At 47.5% G+C, this 17,925-nt stretch overlaps 1 long non-coding RNA gene across 1 annotated transcript; it reads left to right on the top strand.

Annotated features, from left to right (window-relative positions):
- Positions 1–2,461: 2,461 nt before the first annotated feature.
- Positions 2,462–8,883, top strand: LOC146046261 (uncharacterized). Its single transcript, XR_014465811.1, has 3 exons — positions 2,462–2,871; positions 6,449–6,657; positions 8,479–8,883. It is a non-coding gene; the product is annotated as an uncharacterized LOC146046261 (long non-coding RNA).
- The last annotated feature ends 9,042 nt before the right edge of the window (positions 8,884–17,925 follow it).

Genomic DNA, 17,925 nt, shown 5'->3' with positions numbered 1-17,925 from the left:
GGCTCCATGTTGCACACAGCCAGGCAGCAGCTAAACCTGAGTTCAGCGCTCATCTCAGCGACACTGCCCGGCACTATAAGGGGGTTATTCTATTTCACTCTTTCTGACAAAATCCTTTTTAGATGGATAAAACCATGTGCACTGCAGGTGGGGTAGATGTTACTTGTGCAGAGAGAGTTAGATTTGGGTGGAGTTTTACTTCAAAGTGAGATCTATATTGCAGTGTAAAAATAAAGCAGCCAGTATTTACCCTACACAGAAACAAAATAACTCACCCAAATCTAATTCTCTCTGCACGTTACATCTGCCCCACCTGCAGTGCACATGGTTTTGTCCATCTAAGATTTTGTCAGAAAGAGTGAACTAGAATAAGGCCCTATGAGACAGACAGTGGCAAGCCCGAGAATTTTCTGGGTCTGCCAGTCTGCGCACTTTAGCATTGCCTGGAATATTCTCGGGAGTGCCAGTGAAGGGGTTAAATATTCTGTTCTACAGACAAGTCTTTATCGGTGCAGGATAAATGGATTGTAGCCAGTTGCTTCCTAATTTACCATTACCCCGGGTGGTCCAGGCTGCAACCCATTTATCCTGCAATGAAAGAGATGTGATACTGCAACAAAGTCTGCTCCATCCACACTTAATGCCACATAAGCTATGCTTTATCCTATATATAGTAATTAGGTTTCAATTTAAGAATCATGTAAGGCAGAAATGAATTTATCTCTGCCCATCGTTAATTGAATTCTCAATCCAGTCTAATCTTCACAGGCTGATCATTAGGTAAGCATTGTGATAATAAAGACATTAGCTGTACCTTCAAACAGGAAGCATTTTAATGATGAGGCAATAAGCCTTTCCCTGCCCAAAGGCCAGGCCTGGTTTATAAACCAATTTGTTTTATATTATGTAATACTTGATTACAGATTAGTTCATGTTTTTTTTTGCATACAAGTGGTTAGAAAATACAAGCAGGGACAAATACTGCTTGTAATAGGTCTATTTGCGGGCGCCCCGGACGAAGACAAGGCGGGAAGCTGACGTCTTCCTTCCGTCAGCCTTCCACCCCTGGCAGACTTCGTCCCAGCCGCATACCCATGGGAACGCCCAGCGCTGTCCCTGCCCCCTTCCCTCCCCGCTGCGAACGGCCCGGCAACACTGTAAATCACCGAGGCCATTCGCAGGATGGGGTTTGCACTCCGCAAACCCTGCCCGCCGGGGCAGGGGCCAAATTCAGTTCGCTAAGAGTCAACCAGAATCGACCCCCAGATCCGATTTGCCCACTTTTCACCCAATCAGACGGAATAGGGTGAAAACAGGCCGAATCTCGACTAGAGGAGAAGGGATAAAATTACTAAAGGTTCCAAAAATAAAAAGAGGTGATGTTGTCAATAGCAACCAGATTCTGTCTATCATTCCTCTATTGCATCCTATAATACAGGCATGTCCAAACTGTGGCCCTCCAGCTGTTGTGAAACTACACATCCCAGCATGCCTTGCCATAGTTTTAGCTTCCTCTAATAGCAAAACTGTGGCAAGGCATGATGGGACTTGTAGTTTCACAACAGCTGGAGAGCCATAGGTTGGACATGCATGCTATAATAGGATATACAGAGTCTTATTGGTTGCTATGAACAACATCCCCTCTTATCTTTTTTAGAACCTTTAGTGTATGTAAGTTCGGTGTGACCCTCAAATCCACAGTAAACAAAATGATTTCATATAATTATGTTAAGGGGGGTATTCAATGTCAGGGTCACGGCAGTCGAGCTTGCTCGACCGCCGTGACCCAGTCCCTTTCTCGGTCAGCTCGACCGAGAACATGCAGGCGGGATTCAATGTCCCACCTGCCGGGGAGCGAGAAGGGGGCGTGGCCGCGAGTTGCGGCCGGGAAGAGGCGAGCTGCAGCCGGCAGCTCGTCTCTTCCCGGCTGTTCTCGGCAGAACGAGCCCGACCGCTTGTGATGTCGGGCTCGTACTGCCAAGATACCCTGCTCAATGCTGTCGGGGAAGACAGCATTGAAATGGGCCCGGCGGGCATCTCCCCGATGGGAGGTGCTCACCGGAGATTGAATATCCCCCTTAATCTGTAAAACAATACTAATTCATACATACACGATGAAAGCACCCATTACGTACAATGGAAACGCAATATCCTAAAGGGCAACTTATGCAGTCCAGATGGAACTGTCTAACATAGAAACTTTCCCAGAGCAAGCCTCAGAACTGATAGAATCATTTAAAGAACACGATTATCCCCACAAAGAATTGGAACAAGCTTATTCCGAAGTCTATAAGACGTATAGAACAAATGTATTGACAAATAAATGTCATGCCTGCGGGTTGAGGCCAGTGGTGGAACTTATGGGTTACGGGCCCAGGTAATTTGGGCCCTCCTCCTATGCAACATGGCAGTGGGTGACAGGGAGTGGCAGGGGGAGGCAGAGTGTGACAGGGGAAAAACAGTAAGTGGCAGAAATAGGGTGACAGGGGCAGCAGTGGGCCCCTTAGTCCTGAGGGGCCCCAGTGCACTATACCTGCTGCACCAATGGTAGGTCCACCACTGGGTAAAGCTGACCTGGGAAGTATCAGGCATAAGGGCAGGAGCGTATATAAACCAGGGGGCCCGTATAGGGTTCCTAGAGATGCATGACCACTACTACTGAGCCCGAAGGTGTGACCGGTATGACAAGGTACATAAAAGAAGTCTATTTTATTTAGAACAATCGATGTTGAGACGAACAATCGATGATGAGTGTGAAGAATCGATGTTGAGACGAACACTCGATGGCGAGAATGAAGAATTGATGATGAGACGAACAATCAATGATGACTATGAGGAATCGATGTTAAGACAATCAATCAATGGTTGAAGGTTAGTATGCTCAACAACGGTAGCACATTACAGAGGAGCTGGAAGAATGATGCTGGGACATCAACAGGAGTCAGGCGGCACCACAGCATACCTCCCAACTGTCACGATTACAGCGGGACAGTCCTGATTTTCGGGTCCTGTCCCGCTGTCCCACCCGCGGCAGGCATTGTCCCGCTGCGGGGGGGTGGCAGTTGGGATACCCCCCAATCTAATAGAATAGACACTGTGCGCATGCGCACAGCGTCAATTCTCGTATGAAAATGAGGTTGCGGCAGATTAGCATAAGCCACACCCTCATTTGCATACACCCCACCCCCTTTTCGGGCGCGCGGGTGTCCCTATTTCATCAACACAGAAGTTGGGAGGTATGCCACAGAGTAATAAGTGGTGCTGTCTGTTTAAGGTGGAGCGCAGCCACAGGAGCTGTAAGCCTGGAGCAATGAAGCAGACAACCACAGCAGACAGAGACATGTAACTGGAGGTTAGACAGCTGAAGCACTGACAAGGGAGGAGTGCTCTTCCCAGCATACTTATACCTGCAGGAGTGTGAGGATTGGCTGACTAAGGCCCATGTGATACTGGCAAACATGGCTGCACCAACGGTACTGCAATAAAAAAATGCTTTATTCCAGGGATAAAGTACACAGTTTAAAATGCTTCTCTTCTGGCAGAAACATAAGGGACCAGAAAAATACTTAGGCGCTTATAAAGAAAGAAAAAAAGGAAAAAATACTATGTATCTTTTTCTAGTATTATAATAGGAGATTAAAAATAGCTGCGGACTTCTGGAGGTTTGGTGTCTCAACACCCAGCCTTAGTACTTCTCCTTGATTCCTGCTAGGAGACATATGTGAAGCAAGATTCTTCAAGGGTTACTCAGGTGCCATTTACATCTATGGGAACTACAGATGAGGCATCTTGAAGCTGCATACAAAAAATCATTGTACAGGTATCCATCTAATAAAATGATAATCTGTATTATTAGGCTATTTATGGGAAGGAGAGAGGCTCATCAAAATAGTATTTTTTTCTGAAATACTTTGCAATCTGTTAACCTTACAATTGCATTGTATCTAACAAATTCTCAGAAAACATCAATTATTAAAAATGGCTAAATGAATAAATAATAGTGTATGGGAATATACAGTATTCTGCAAAGATCTGGGCCACTGCCAGCGGCTATCTGCAATTTACATGAAGAAATGGCTTCAGATACTGGATTCTAAAGCAAAGATGCTTTAGGGGGAACTCACATTGGAATTTCAGAATTTTGATTTGGAAATTTATAGAATGTACGTGTGTTTAATGCAAATGTATTCATTAAGTAAAAAGGTAGGATAGCGGCTTTATCAGAAATTTTAAACCAAGACCTGTTTCCTTTTAATAGGTAATAAAATGACTTAAAGGAGAAGTCTCTATTATGATATATCCTGTTGAAAGGAGTGTGCTACTGAGCAGACTTTATATTGTTCCTGCAGGGAGGCCGCATTCCTTGCACCAAGATGGCCACCAAGTACTGTGCATATGTGGCACCATCTTGTCACTTGGGGTTATTCTGGTTGATTCGCAAGGCTGCAAATTAGCAGCCTTGCAAGTCTAACTAACCCAGCCTTGCGATTGGTGGGACGCGGTCACTCCCCCCCCCCCCCCCCACCCACTGTCCTAAGTGCACGCACCCTGCATATGCACATGCAAAGAAAAGCAGAACAAAAGCATCGGTCCCCCTGCAAATGGACCAGAATAATGGCCTATGTTAGAGCATCACTGCGGGAGACAGTCTTCATACTACTAACCACAAGCTACTGTACAGATGGTGCACCTCTCATTTAGCGCCGGGGATTGCAGAATGCCCCGCTGGCAATTGCCGGCGGAGAGGCGATCCATCTGACTGGGACACGAGTGTCTCATACACACGCGCATCCAAGTTTCAGCGGCGGGGGGATGGAAACCCTGCCCATCTCCACTTCAGGAAGACAGGAAGGGTTGGGGGGTTGCAAAGGACTGCAGCGGAGGCGGTGGAGGGTGGCGGCGAGCTCTGTCAGAGCGCGCATCCCCTTCTGGCAGCTGGCGGTTGGCGAATGAGGCCAGCTCCATCCATACATATGCTTCTTGGCTGGTGAGCTGTGTGACACTCGCAGTGCGTAATTTGTGATGGTGGTGGCAACGAGGTATTAGTCTCAAAATTAATGACAGGAAGGGTTTTGGGGTGGGAAACGGGAGTGGTTGGGTAACTAACTTGTTAGTGGAGATCTTTCTGTGTCCTGTGCGAGCAGTTCTGCCTACGAGTCTACAGAGGCACCCAGACCGGTAATAGGATGTGAGTATCAAGAAATTTGTGTACCCCTTCAAAGAGAAGGGGAAGGTGGCGCTTGGACTTGAGATGGTTCACTGGTAGCTGCTAAGCGTGTCAGGTTAGTCAGACTTCAACTGGATATATACCAAAGAAAAAAGAAGAAAAAAGCAGCGCTGACTTACAATAGTTAAAATCAAATAAAACCAAATGGAAATTGGACTGATCTGCATTAAAGGATCCCTACACCTCCATCTTTGACTGCAACCTTTGGGTGTCCTCCCATAATCTTGGATGGTGACTCGGCCTAATGCATTCAGGCCTGAAGTCCCTGGGAGGAACAAGACTCACCACAGTCTTCAACTAACAGGTGGACGGTAACATTTATTCCTTGCACTTTTTATGGTCCCGATTCGAAGCATAATAGGAACGGACAGCCCCCCTTTCTTCCCCATTTCATATGTGAGGCTAATTTGCATCAAATACCAGCAATTCTACCATACGGTTTTCATTGTATTAAATAAAATGTATTTATTTTAATGTAAAATCAGTCCACTTTCCATTTGGTCCCAGCTGCAGTTACTGATTTTAACCAAAATTGTTAATTTGCTTTTTCTGTGTCCAAGATTATAATTTCGTAGTTTTACAATCTTTCTGTTGTTTTACAACGACAATAAAAATCTTATCTTGATTTTAACTATTGTAAGTCAGCGCTGCTTTTTTCTTCATTTTTCTTTAGGATGTGAGTATCAGAAAGTGAGAGATTTTGGGAGAGTTTTTCCATTTTTTTAAAGCGGCAATCATTCACGCTAAAACACCAGGTTGATTTATGCCATGCAAATGATTGCAGCTTTAAAAAAATGTCAAAACTCTCCCAAAACCCTCTCACTTTCTGGCCTTATTACATTTGGCCCTTGATTTGCAACAATGGTTCTGAAATATCAGCAATTGACCACCATAGCACTGAAACGAGGAGGCCGCCAGGGGCATCCCTATTTGCATACAATTGCCAACGGCAAAATATAGCAACAGCAGTCGCTAGAATAACCATCATTGAATTTCTACCCATTCTTCATAGTTTTATTATGTTTTCAAGATACTCTAGAACTTTGTTTTGCAATGTTCTTTCAGTGGTTTCCCATTTCTGCCGTTTTATCTTCATATTTCAGATACATAAGTGTCATATATCACCCTCTGTAAATCGTTGTGTTCCTCCTACTCTTACAAACACATATTCCGGCTTCTATAAAACTAACAGTTCATTTCGACATGGTTTTCTGTTGAAAGGAAATTCTAGTCCTGCAAATTGCGGTGGTGGAGCCGGAGAAAGTGTCACCTCAATAATAATCAGGACAAATGGAAGAGTCATTTAATTGAGTGTGATTGTGCCGCGCTATGTGACAGCTTAGAGATTAAACAAGCCTGACATGGTTTGTCAGTGTGCCTCAGTAGTGATAAGACGCCTGTCTACCTTGCTGCCTATTTCATCATTTCAGGTAAGGGGAAAAAAACATTTTCTGAAATGTTTGACAGTGGAACATGATGTTACTAGTTTTATTAAAGCACAGTATTGATTTACATACAGTAGAAGTAACCTCCAAGTTATATACAATTCCAGCGGTGGATAACGGGGATTTCAGTTGCTTCTAATCCACTGAATATAGAAACGGTTCATTAAGTTATTAAAAAGTCTTGCTTGGCGGGACAGTTGCTACAAAACAAAACATATCCACTCGGTTGCACCTCAAACTCCATTGTGCTTTTTTGATTGCTGCTTCTACTGCTTAAAATATCTTTTTATTTTTGTAAAATGGCTCATCATAGTCATAAACATTGGCTGCTCCAGAGGCAGGGCTGCGGCACAATCCAGAATTCAAATAGGGGAGCCACACCCACTGCCAGTGGGTCAGTTTGGAATGGCAGTTGCTGTGCCTCCCCTATTTTAATTTTGAACTGCGCTGGAGAACCCATCTGCAGCCTCCACTGGTCATAAATAAAACTGAAAGGGATGCGGTCAGGTTCCCCGTGGTTGGTAGGCTGCTGTGTGTCTGACAATGGGAATGCCAACAGTGGCAGCTCGATGGTCAATATCCAGATGCTAAGTACAGGGGTTAGGGTTTGCAGGGTTGCCATCAGTGGGTACTGCCTTACATAAACAAAGTTCACATTTGCCTTGAAGCAATGTAGAGTTAGAGAAGCGTGGAAAGTGCCCTGGTTATTTTGGGGCCCTGTCTATTTTGTGAGTCCCAGGCCCCACAATTTTTGATGGCAACTTTGAAGTTCAGGCACAATGGGTCAGGTTAGGGTTAGGCTACGGGGAATTGGACTGGACTGGTGGGGAACCAGATAAGTCACCAGTAGGACTCGTTGATTTATGACCCCACCCATTTTTTAGGGGGCAGGGCCTTTCACAAACCGTCAATAAGTGTTATGTTGGGCAGTCAGTAGCAGAGGACTGACCTGGCAGCTACAAAATAACTTTTATTGCCACCAGGCAGTCATCGGCTAGTGACTAACCTGCCGCGGGCGGTGCAGGATTTCAGCTCCATTCCTAGAGGAGGTGGATGGGTGCAACCATGACATCATGTTGTGATGTCACAAGCTGGGCCCACCCGCACTATCCCCCAGTGGGCCCTTAACATCCCAGTCCAACACTGTATGGGGAGGAAGGAGATGGTTAGGGTTCTGCTGTGGGAGGGGACAGTTAGGGTTAGGCAAGAGGAGCGGTACATTAAGGTTAGGGATGGGGTTAAAATACCTAATGGCATCCGTTGTGATTCTGAAAATTGGGATGCCTCTGTTGGCATTCTCGGATCGCTATTTTAATACCAACCCATTTGAATCTTGACAGGAGCTGATTGATTGGTATCTCTCTCCACAATATCTCGCTACAAGATTTCATACATCTCCCCCATAGTTTGAATTCCATGCAGAACAATTAAGGACAAATTCCGTCCTAGGAAGTTACAAATGCCAAATGAGACATTAACAGATGAATATGAAGCGTTTATATTAAAATGTATAAAATAATTATGCTTTGTATGTAATATATTTTTTATATTGTTACTTTAACTGCATTCATTACATGCAATTTGACAGTTAGATTTTAAAAATGACAGACATTGAATGGAACATTGTCCTTTTGTGATATGAGCAATTAACATTATGAAAAAGAAATGTATAATTAATTGGCTGTTAATGAAAGATGTATCAGTAAAGGTGAGGCGGGTGTCTCATCACTGTATGCAACTAACCAGGTTGACTTTTAGCATCAAGCAATTGTTAATAGATTTCCGTTTTGTTTATTGTATCTGCAGAATCAGAAAATATTGTTTGGATTTGGCTATTGTTACCTGAGGTTCCTCCTGTAAGGAAGACACTGGTGCATTTCCCCACTGAGGACATGCGGTCCGGAACATCAATAATGAAACACCTCATTTAGCTTAGCGCTGTTTCTGCATATCCATAAGTACACTCGCCCTGTTGGAGGCTGTATTAATGAGCACAGTCTCTAATTGTTTCATTCATTTCACACAAAGCATGCAATTAACTATTTAACCCCATCAGGATGTTTTGTACTTCTTGTTCTCTTATTTATCTTTTCTTCCCAATTTACATTTCTTGATGTGATGTCACTGTCTTCTCTGAAAGTTATAGACTGAATCGGAACGCTTAGTTGTAGCTGTTCCTTATTGGCAGGTGGTGGATACATACGAAAAGTCACCAATTCCAACTTATGTCATAGGCAGGGCCAGGGCAGCCGAGAGGTATACCGGGCCCTGGTAAACTTTTGGGGGCATGGCCTAATCATGGGTGGTGTGGCCACCAAATTTTTAGGGGGGGTGTGTGAAAATGCACTCTAAAGTCGAGGGGGGGAGTGTTATTGTCCACCCCCCCACCCCCAGCAGCAGCACACACCTACAGCATGTGCTGTACTGACAGCAGGCTCAGCATGAGCTCTCACACTGTCAGTGAGACGCTCATGCTGAGCCTGCTGTCAGCACAGCACATGCTGTAGGTGTGTGCTGCTGCCTGGGAGGGACAGAGGGGGAAAGGGGGGGGGGGTCAGACCAGGGGGGTCGGACCAGCTGCAATAAGAAAATGTGGGACCCAGTACATGTAAAAAAGACCACCCATCATCCTAGCTCCTGGCCTCAGACCAGGGTTGGACTGGTCCACAGGGGTACAGGGGAAACCCCCCAGTGGACACCAATGCCTGGGTGGCCACTTGCACTTGGGAATAGGGTGTATTTTCTACAGTGCATTATCATTATTAATCTGGTACATTATCATGCATGTATTAGCAAAATTTAATATATATATATATATATATATATATATATATATATATATATATATATAGTTCAAACGGGCCCAGACTAGGGTGGCCAATCCCGGGATCCCGGGATTTGGCCCCAAAAATTCTGGGATTTCAATGCCGGGATTGGAGTATCCAATCCGATGATTTCGGAATTACACTCGCTCAGATGCTGCCCGGCTGTTCCCGAATCCTGACCCCTGCGTGCGGCCTGTGTAGCGTGACAGTAGAGGTCATGCTGTGCAGGCCACACCGCCCACACCGCCCACTCTGATGCAGCCTTCTCCTGTGCCCGCCCCCTTCCACTCTCCTCCGCACACCCGCCTCTGCTCCTCTGCCCGCCCGCCTGCCTCCTTTCAGGCCTGCCTCTTCCCCGGCTGCTTTGCTGTCTGCTAAGGAGGAGGTGCATGAGCCTGGAGGCACCGTGTACCTCCAAACCCACTCCACTCCTGCCCTCCCACTAATGTAAGTAAATGTGTGGGTCGGCCGGTGTGGGTATGAGACACGCCTGACACAACTAGGGATGCCAATCCCGAGAATCCCGGGCAGGGCCGTCTATTCATATGGGCTTAATGGGCACTTGCCCAGGGGCCCCAGGTGTATAAGGGCCCTTTGCTGATAGCTGGGGGTCCCTTTTTTCCAGGGATACCAGAATTTCGAAAATCGGCCCTGGGGAACTGGAGATATCCAACTTCAAAACATCAGTCCACATCCGACCTGTTAATTGCAATTCCCAATCATATTTCTCAGGTTCTCTCTGACTGAGAGTATATTCCAAAAGCTGGGACTCTCTCCTTTCTGATGACACTGGGCGGGATGTTGTAACATCCGCGCCCATTATCGCCGGCTACCGCATTATTAATAACGGCATATGCTGTAATATATGCCGTTATTAACGCAAGGGACAGCTCTTGCGATAAGAGCTGTCACTTGCGATGCGGTGCCGGCACTGGACTTCCGGGTCTGTGACCCGGGAGTCCATCTGCGCATGCGCAGACCCCGGCGCCGGCCGCAGGGCACGCTGGGAGGGATCCGTGATGGATCCCTCAAACAGCGCTGCGGTAAGAAGCCCATAGGCTTCTGCAGGGATTCGCCAGCTTTTGCTGGCGATTCCCTCCGCAGCGCTGGCACTGCGGAGGGGGCATATAGCATATAGAAATGCGGTAAAAACCCCGAAAACGGGGTTTTTACCGCATTTCTGCTTTACAGAATCTCCCCCACTAGCTGCTTGTCTCTATCATGTCCAGAACCAGAGATATCAGCCTTCCAGCAGCCGGTCCCTGCTCCAGCTCCAAACATCTGGTGTACAGTATTATATTTTTGTAAATGGATTGCTTTGGCTCCTGATCTCTGATTCCCAAGTTCCCAGCACCTCCTGAAAGTTGGAACGCTAGGTTTTTATACTTTTGAAGGCTAAGAAATCTATTTCCAGATAATGGCGATATCTGCAGTCAAACAGGCTGCCCTTCCAACAATGACAAATATTAAGCCCACTCCATTATCCAACCCTCCCCTGCGTATAAAACACCCCCTACCTCCCTGGAAGTCATTTACAAGGGACCCTTCATTCAGCTCAGTGCCCCCTTCCACACGTTAGTGTTCTCCCTCCCACCACCTGTGCAGTAAAGGATTAATTAGCAGAAGTTACTGCTCCAGGTCCTACATGTTGAATGGAAGATAGAGCACCCCCTGCCACCCGTGGGACATCAAAGCTGCTGCTGATACCACCCCCCACCCCTAGGAGGGGAGAATGGGTAAGGGCCCCAGTGCATTGATTTACCCAGGGGCCCACACTGCTGTTAAAACGGCCCTGATCCTGGGATTGAGCATTTTTCAATCCCGGGATTGAAAAAAATGCCCCGTGATTGGCATCCCTAGTCCAGACTATGAACTCTCTATTGGTTAGCTAAAACTCTGAGACAGATGGCCACACCCTGTCTGGAGACTGGCCACACCCCTAAATCACTGCATCTCCCAGTGGGCCCTTTATACCCCAGTGCTCCGGGGTTTGGCTGGTACACGGCGTCCTAAATTGGTCAGCATAAACCCATTGCGGTTGTAGATATATTTATGGAGTATGTGGCTACAGACAAGGCCGCGATCAGCGGAAAACAATCAACAAAGGCAGCTTGTGGACCGAAGAAGCTGTGATTGGCTCACCATATTCTGGTACAAACAACTTGATTGGATCTGATGTCAGCCACTGCCGAGAGGCGCGTCTCATTCACCAACAGTGGGAGAAGGAAGAAGATGTCAAGTGTTAATGTATGTAAAGCATGAGTGAGAGGGGGGTTGCAGGGAGCAGAGGTAGGCTTGTTGTGCTGCTCATCGTGCTGCCAGAATTCAATAGGTTGGTGACAAGCTTTGATTGTCCACCACTTTGGACTCCCATTGGATGAGATTGAATATTTACAAGGTGGAACTCTCTAATGCAGAAACATGGGCAAACCCCCTCGATGGGTCTTAAACGTTTCAGGTTTCTTCTGGAATGGCTCAAGGGGGATGAATCCCTGCACTGTTGCATGAAGGACCCACCAGGGAATGGAGTGGTAGGGGCCTGTCCAAGCTTAAGGCCTGAGGTCAGCTACCAGAGGGCATGTGGCCAACCATCACAGAGGCACCTTAGAGCTTAAGAACATGCACAGAACAAAGCCCCTTTATACAGGAGGGGATAGGATTGTGTCTGGACCACCCACTTGATTGCCAACAGCTCTGTTTCCATAGTAACAATCCAAGCACCAAAGTTCTTCCATGATCCTGCTCTACCAGGGTACGGACCACTAGGCTGAAGATTGGGCAAGCCCGGTGGGGGCTGGGGATGGTCGCACCAACGTGAGCTCCGTCCATCCCAGGTCGGGGGCTCCCATCCCCGGCCCCGGAGATGAGTGAGTGGCGTGGGGAGGACGGAGAAAGGAGGGCGACGGTGTGCGCTGGGGATTTCCCCGAATGCCGGGGATGAGGAGAGCTGCGGACCGGCTGTGGACCGGACGCGACGGAGCTCCCCCACGGCGGCACGGGCATCGGCTGCTCATGTCGGAGCAGCCCTGCAGACACAGGACCTGCCTGCTCGCCGGCTGGGGAGGCGCTGTGGAGAGAAAGAGTGCGGCGCTCGATGGAGGAGAGGCTTCAGGAGAGGCCCTGCCGCACTGTAACCGCGAGGAGGACGCATCGACACCCGGCCAGTGGAGGCCGGCACCGCAGACTCCAGCATCGCCATCGGCCCGGGGGGGACCACTGGAGGAGGAAGATCATCCCCAGATCCCCCTCTACATGGATGGGAGTATCCTGGCGGGCCCGGTGCAGGTCAGGTCGGTGAGGAGGACCCCGATCACTCTTTTCCCTGCAGGCCCACCCCTGGCCCGCTGCCTCACCTAGGTGGGCCCCTGCCCTGGTAGTCTCACCAGCGGTAGCCACCCTTCCCTGCAGGCCTGGACTTGGCTCCCTGTCCCATTCTCTGGCCTACTGCGGGCCCAGCCTTGGCCCCCCCTGTCTCACCCCCTGGCTTGCGGCACCCCCTGGCCTGCTGCTCAGCCGCAGCCCCCCAACAAAGGCCCCCGGACTCATTGGAAATGGTCAGGCTCCAGCCACAGGCCTCGCTGACTCTCCCCTGGCCTCAGTGACTCTCCCCTCCCCCCACCACCATCTCCACCACTGCAAATGGCGCAGCAAATGGCTGCCTAGGATCTGTGCACTCAACCATATATAACCTGTGTCCCCTGTGTGATAACTGTACTGCCTAAGCTATCTCTGCCTTAACTGCAATGTGATAACTGTACTGCCTATGTTACCCTATGTGATAACTGTACTGTCCCTGCTCATACTGCTACCTACCTGGCTGCTGCAACGACCAGTGGCGCCGCTGATGGCTGCCTAGGCGCTGTGCAGCTTGGCGGGTATTTGTTCCTTATGTGATAACTGTACTGTCCCTGCTCATACTGCTACCTACCTACCTGGCTGCTGCAACGACCAGTGGCGCCGCTGATGGCTGCCTAGGCGTTGTGCAGCTCGGCAGGTATATGGTCCCTGTGTGATGTTGTACTGTCCCTGCTTATATTGTTACCTACCGGCTGCCGCAACGACCAGTGGCGCCGCTGATGGCTGCCTAGGCGCTGTGCAGCTCGGCGGGTATATGTTCCCTGTGTGGTATTGTACTGTCCCTGCTTATATTGCTACCTACCTGGCTGCTGCAACGACCAGTGGCGCCGCTGATGGCTGCCTAGGCGTTGTGCAGCTCGGCGGGTATATGTTCCCTGTGTGATGTTGTACTGTCCCTGCTTATATTGTTACCTACCGGCTGCCGCAACGACCAGTGGCGCCGCTGATGGCTGCCTAGGCGCTGTGCAGCTCGGCGGGTATATGTTCCCTGTGTGGTATTGTACTGTCCCTGCTTATATTGTTACCTACCGGCTGCCGCAACGACCAGTGGCGCCGCTGATGGCTGCCTAGGCGCTGTGCAGCTCGGCGGGTATATGTTCCCTGTGTAGTATTGTACTGTCCCTGCTTATATTGCTACCTACCGGCTGCTGCAACGACCAGTGGCGCCGCTGATGGCTGCCTAGGCGCTGTGCAGCTCGGCGGGCATGTGTTTACTGCATATAATGTCTCAATTTAATGTATGTAATGTCCCCCCCCCCCTCCCCTCCCTGGTTGATCCTGCACTGTAAAATCCACAAAAAATTCCTAGTGTGCGCAAGCACACATGGCCAATAAAGTTGATTCTGATTCTGATTCTGATTCTGATTTCTCCTGTAAACCATTGGGCCAAACCAACCCTGAATCCCTCCTCTAGGTAAATGTTTTCTTCCAGTGTTGGTATATCTATATAGTTAAACAATAGCACCTTCCAAAAGTGATCTATAGTAACTAGTAGGAGAGGCAATAAAATATCTTCTCAATTTATACTCTGTTGTGTTATCTAATCTGGAAAAAAATTGTTTTGTTAGTTCTTACATCAATCTTTCCCCCCGGTCAGTAAATAAATAGCAGCAACAGCTTTAAACAAAACTAAATTGGGAAACTACTAACGAAACACCAAAATAAATTGGGACCCAAGTGAGTGCAAAAACTTTGTGATTTAGTATGTTTACCAAAAACAAATCATTTTGTGGACACGAGAGGCAATGAGGCAGGAAGGAACTCAACTGAAATTATACAAAAGGGAACCAAGTAATGGGCTGTTTCAATTGATTAAATGTGATATTTCATTGTCTTGGCAAAAAAGTGAAGACAGAATTAAAATGATGAAGGAGTGTTCTACCTCTCAATACAGTTTCCTGGATTGCTTAATCCTAATAGCTCCTGGTGAAGTTTTTCTTTGAATTTAACTAAGAAAAAAGTTACAAAAAATTATACAATTCCGCAGTTGATTATCCAATGATTATTATTACATTTCTTGATGAATTATGAGGGGAAAAAAGTACCTTCAGATGCTGGTGTATTTGTTTTTCCATCTATTAGAGGACAATTACTGTCAGGCTTCGGGTTTTTTAGGTTGATCTGAGCCAGGAACCAAGGGTCTAGTGGAAGCTAAAGTGAGCTGATACTGTATTTATATGTACAAGAACAAATGTAATATAATCTCCAACCTCAGATTAACATTGGAAGCTGGGCTGATCCTTAAATTGGGACTGGACTGGAGTGCAGAGCTCGAATCCCTAGAAAAGAGGCCTGGAATAATCCAAGGAGGACTCAACCTCATCACCTGAACCTCAGCGCCCCCATTATTGGGAACTCAGTGACACAGTACTGTAGGAAGCAAACTAGTCAACTACCACTGGAACTGGAAACCAGGACTCTAGAAAAGGTTTTGGGAAGGAGAAAGGAGACCAGACACCAAGTACTGATGATGTGCTCACAGGGGTTCCAGACAATTTACTAATACCCCTTTTACACCGCCTCAAAACCCTGGGTCTTCAGCGGGGCAGAGCTGGGTCAGAGGCGGTGTAAATGTGTCACGCCGTGTCCCTTTACACGGGACTTCTACCCAGGTCCTGACCTGGGTAGAACACGGCTAGGACCTGGGTAGAGGGCGGTGTAAATGGGTACGCCGGTTCGGATTTACATCAATGGTTGGGGGGGGGTCACACACAGCCTCCGTTGCTGTCTGCAGAAAGCAGTGGCGGCAGCGGAGGAGGCGAATGGATTCCTGTGTGCGGCATCCATTCACCTCCCGGACGGCGGCTGGGGGGGGGGTGCACGGGGGCTGGGGGTAGCCCAGCAGCTTACCTTGGTGCTGGGCTGCCCCCAGCATGGCGATCGGTGTATCCGGCGGGGATCACCACGGTCCCGGCGCTTGGAGATGATGTCATCTCCAAGCGCCGCCTCCGTCTTCACTGCAGGTGGGCACCGCAGCGTAAATGGAGTAAATCCCGTATCCGGGGCATAATTGTACTACATTCACTACAACAAGGAAATTTACCAACATTCGTTTCTGCAAACTCTGCTGTGAGTTAGACTGAAAATGCACCCCTAGCAATGAGCATGTAACCCCTAGCAACAAGCATTGAGGTGAATCAATTACAATAAGGCCCTTATTCTGGTTGACTGGCAAAGCCACCAGTCGCCGCCCACACAGCCGCCCGCCCCCCCTCGCAAGGTGCAATTACCCGCATGCATGCAAATGGATTATTTGCATAATCATCCATTCAGAGTCCTGTGTGCGGGCACAAATCCCTCGATGGTCACCGACCATCGTTTTATCAAGCGCTCGCATATCTAAGACAACTCTTTACGGGAAGCGAGTGGGCAGCTGACATACGCTGACGTCAGCTGCCCCCCCCCCCCCTTCCTGCACCCGCATCGTCGGGGAATTACCATGAGAACGCCCAGTATTTTCATTGGAACACCCATGAAAAGTGTTCCCAGGGGAGAATCTCCAGCCCGCAACCCCACGCCCCCGCCCGCCCAGCTCAGTCGCAAAACATCACTCCCCTGCGCCAACAGGCAGGGGAGCGTGTCAACCAAAATAAGGCCCTAAATGCCTAAATGCAGAATTTTTGGGGGGCAGGATGAGGGGGGGGGGGAGAAATTTCCAGTTACCCCTCAGCTTCAAACATCCATTCCCCTCCATTTTCATTTACTAATAGATTTTTTTCCCATCCACTCCATGCTCCTTCCACACAAAACCCCCCAGAAAATATTCATATTGGCTATTTCTTTTTCACTTTTATGGTGCCAACGTCAACACCTAAGCGTGTGGATCCCCAGTTAGTGTTCTGCTTACAAAATTTCAACACATGAAGCAGTCAACAACAGATTTGGTTTTCTTTTTTTTGGACTTTTTCACACTTTACCATCCACGTGGCCTCCGATTGGGAATGGCAAAGTGTGCCAAGCGCAGCGAGGTGTCTGGCCTGAAGCATGGTGATCATAGAGAGCAATGCAAGGGTACGCAGAACACTAACTGGGGTTCCACTTGCCCAGGTGTCGACACTTACAGCAAAAAAAAAAAAGTGGAGAACTCATGTCGGCCTTTTCTAGGTCAACTTTTTCGTGTCAACATTTTGGCTTTTGGTGTTTACCTATTACCGATTTACGCGATACAAACAGGCTGATCGACGTCACATGACTCCATCTAAAGTCACCGTGCGAAGGGCCAGCAATTTAAAAAAAGTAGCAGGCTTTTATCGCAGGACAGCCTTGCGCATGCCCAGTCTATCGATATTCGCCCAGCCAGCACATTCCCAACCGTGCGATCAGGTCTGAATTAAGCCCATTGGGCCTGATTCAGGTTCACTCGCTAAGCAGTTGTCATTCGCCAAAAAATGTCATCCCAAAAATGATCCTTGATAATATATGCGCAGAATGGGAATGTGTATTTTACTAAAAACAAACAAATCAAAAAACATTCCTGACTAATTATTTTTGTTACTCAAACTGTAAGATCTGTAAGATGCCAGGTGCAGTATGTCACATTAATAACTGCTCTCCAATGATTACCATCATACATTGCGTCTGAGTTTCAGCAGCGTCCGTAATGCCATAGAGGTAGACACAAATATACTATGTACTGTACTACTGTCACTTCATTGCAGTTTAATGGAACTGAAATCCAGTTAAGACAAGTGAATCCTCTCCAGTAGTAACCAATGATGGGGCATTTCAGGCTAAGTTAATGGAGGCACAATTTAAAATTAAGCCTCTAAGCCTTCACATCTGTTCTACAATCTAATTTTACATGTACAAACAAACAAATAATTCATGATAGCACTGTAACAGGCCATCCAAATGAATGGAATTCATTCTATATATAGCCTGTTACTCAGAACGGAGACGTCTGGCAGTTCACTGGGTCTTTAACAATTTAGGAAATGATCGTTCTTTGATTTCAGTTTAGGATAAATACAGTAATTATTTCTGTTTGCCTTTTATTATGTTTTCTACTAATTTGTAATTGATTTTATCCTTTAAGACTTCATATTTTGTATATTGAAACATAGCAATTTGC

The sequence above is a fragment of the Crinia signifera genome, chromosome 11 (genome assembly GCF_055691185.1).
Source record: "Crinia signifera chromosome 11, ASM5569118v1, whole genome shotgun sequence".
Taxonomy (NCBI): Eukaryota; Metazoa; Chordata; class Amphibia; order Anura; family Myobatrachidae; genus Crinia; species Crinia signifera.
Note: the sequence above shows the minus strand (reverse complement) of the source record. Positions and strands in the feature narration are given on the sequence as shown.